Source organism: Diospyros lotus, chromosome 13, assembly GCF_014633365.1.
Source record: "Diospyros lotus cultivar Yz01 chromosome 13, ASM1463336v1, whole genome shotgun sequence".
Taxonomy (NCBI): domain Eukaryota; kingdom Viridiplantae; phylum Streptophyta; class Magnoliopsida; order Ericales; family Ebenaceae; genus Diospyros; species Diospyros lotus.
In genome coordinates this window covers 30,044,564-30,047,524 of record NC_068350.1, presented here as the reverse complement: position 1 = coordinate 30,047,524, position 2,961 = coordinate 30,044,564, and the positions used below count along the sequence as shown (strand labels likewise).

Sequence of the window (2,961 nt, the reverse complement as noted above, 5' to 3'; positions counted from 1 at the left end):
TGATTATTGCTTCATGTAAAATTTGGATGATTTCTCCACCTTGGATTGTAATTATTGGAGTACAGATTGTTTTGTTGTTAATTGGAATTTGAAATATAGTGAGCTTACTTCCCACTCAATGTTGCAAAAGAATTGTCAGCTTGACATTCGCTTGTAACATGTTGCTTAACACCCAATCACAAACCTACATAATAGAATGAACAACATTAATACTCAACTGGTCTAGTCTTTTATAAATAGAGTCTACCTTAGCATTTAAAGTAGTAAATGCTTCAATTTCACGTATCACAGCTGATCTCTTTGGCATAGTTCTTTCTGAAGGCCATTGATAATTATTTGTAGCCATTTCTTCTATCAAATCACAAGCCTCATCAATGGATTTGCTCATCAAAGCTCCTTCAATTGTTGCATCAATGGTGATCCTTGTTGGATGGCTTAATCCGCTGTAAAATGTTTGGACCAACAACCATTTAGGAAGCCCGTGATGTGGACACCTTCTCAACAAGTCTTTAAATCTCTCCCAAGCTTCATACAAAGTTTCCATATCGGCTTGGCTAAAGGTTGTGATGTCATTCCTCATCTTTGTAGTTTTTGCCGGTGGGAAAAATTTAGCTAGAAATTTGTTACCTAATTCATCCCAAGTAGTGATGGTACCTGTAGGGAGTGATGTTAGCCAATTCTTTGCTTTATCTCTTAAAGAAAAATAAAATAACCTTAATCTAATGGCTTCATTAGATATGCCGTTGTGTTTGAATGTGTCACATATTTCCAAGAAATTTGCAATGTGAACATTTGGATCATGTAACATCGCCTCCCCTAAGTTACCCCATTCTAGGGCAACCTAAAAGAATGGGTGTTAGGGATCATAGAAGAATCAACACCTACTCTGACATCCATTAAACTCAATCCCAAAACAAATGACTTCAAGGGTTACAGACATAACTTTTCATTAAGTTACATTACACCCAAAATAAAGTCTATACATTTACCAACAAATCTTTCCCAAGACCATTTAGATCAAGAGGGGACCCGCACGAGCACATGCCTACCCGTCCTTCTTGCTCAACTCCCCACCTGCCACTTCTTTACCTTTACTTGGAATGGAGGAGAGTACAACCTGAGCTACAAAGCTCAACAAATATAAGAAATAGGAAGAAAAAATATGGCAGATAATAATAGGATACAGGTGCGGTGAATAAGCATAGAGACATGAATGTTAGATTATCACTCAGGAATCACACACACACCCATAATGATAATGTCATGCATAACACACATAAAGGCCGATCAACACATAATTGGCCAGTAACTCACATAACAATATAAAATGCATCATAATACATATCGGCTCGTAGCTGATACCAGCAACAAGAGAAACTGTAACATGTAGCCCATAAGTCATATATGATATACTTGGTTATAGCCATACATACGTATACAATATATATATAATCTCACCCATGGTCGTCACCGCATGAGCATAACCCCAGTCAAGCTAATGCCTACTGGTTTTAGGGGATATATCGCAGCGGTACATAACCGCATCGCGTTTAATCATCTCTGTCCATGCTTTTTTCAATGCACATGAAACACATAAAGTGGCCACATACAAATTACACGTGTGATAGAAATAAGAACTGATGCTCGTGCTCACACACAAGATGCTATGCCGAAGGTCAAACCAAGATATGCTCATGATGCACAATTACCACTCATTCAGGACATGCCATGACAATGTGTATATGAGCAACTTAAAGTTATTTTCAGTTTATAAACATGTTCAACACAGTCAGCCAATAACACTGAAATATGAATTTCTTACTTAAGCTTCAAGATCAGAGCAAGATATGCTAGTCAAGGCATGGAGAAGAAACAAGTCTCCCATGCAAAATTACACTTAAAACTCCATTCCTTAGGATTAGTGGGGAGAAATAAGGCTCTACATGGTTGTTAGAAACTTTCCCTCAAGCTTAAATACCCTAACCCCAGTCATGCTCTCACGACACGTAGCCATTAACGCAATAAAATCCAAGAGAAAAGAGGAAGGAAGAGAGAACTAGCCTTATATTTCACCTATCAACCACTAGGAACTCCTTGGATAGTAGAATCTAGCTTGTTGTGAGAAGAAGAATGAAGGTTTGAAAAAGAACAAAGAGCTTACGAGAGATAGCTCGAGTTTATCTCCTTTGCTTTTGGGATATTTTTCTTACAATTTCTCTCTTTTATATTTTCTCTATACCTCATATTTATCCATCCGATTATCTCCCAAATTCTCTATGGATATTTTTTATATTCTAGTTCTAGAATTTTCAACTCGTTTCTAGAGCTAATGAGATATCGGACGATTTATATATATATTTTAAATCATTGAGGGAGACATTCGAATATAGCTTAAGGCATTCAGATGATATAAACATATATAGGTTGTTGCGTGAAAGTCATTTGGATGATCTGGGCACATTCGAATGGGTTTTAAGGCTTTTGGTAGAAGACTTAAAGAAATGCAAGAGGCATTCGAATGAATTTATAATAGTTGGGAGAAAAGATGAAGGAAAATGAAGCATATTTGAATGCTACAGTGCCCTTATTTGGATGAATTTTTCAATTTTCGTATGGCTCATTCGAATGTGAAGGCAGCTCATTCGAATTTGAAGGCTCAGTCTACTAAAAATGGATTCTGGACAACTTTGACACCCTTTCTAATTTTGGTCATAACTCTCTCATCCGAACTTTGATTGAGGTGATTCAAGATGTTATGGAACGAAAAGAGAAATATCTACAACTTTCATGTTTTACATTTTAAGAGATTCAGGCTAGAACACAATCAAAATTGGGTTACAATGAAAAAGTCACACCCAGAAAAATATGCCATATGAATGACTCACTGAAGCATTCGAATGGTACCTCCATTCCAATGTCTATCCTCCCAAAGCCCTACACATTCAGATGCCACCTCTTAAA

General features: G+C 36.9%; 1 non-coding gene across 1 annotated transcript; it reads left to right on the top strand.

Annotated features, from left to right (window-relative positions):
* Positions 1-476: 476 nt before the first annotated feature.
* On the top strand, positions 477-583 carry LOC127789387 (small nucleolar RNA R71). Its single transcript, XR_008020563.1, has one exon. It is a non-coding gene; the product is annotated as a small nucleolar RNA R71 (small nucleolar RNA).
* Positions 584-2,961: the final 2,378 nt, after the last annotated feature.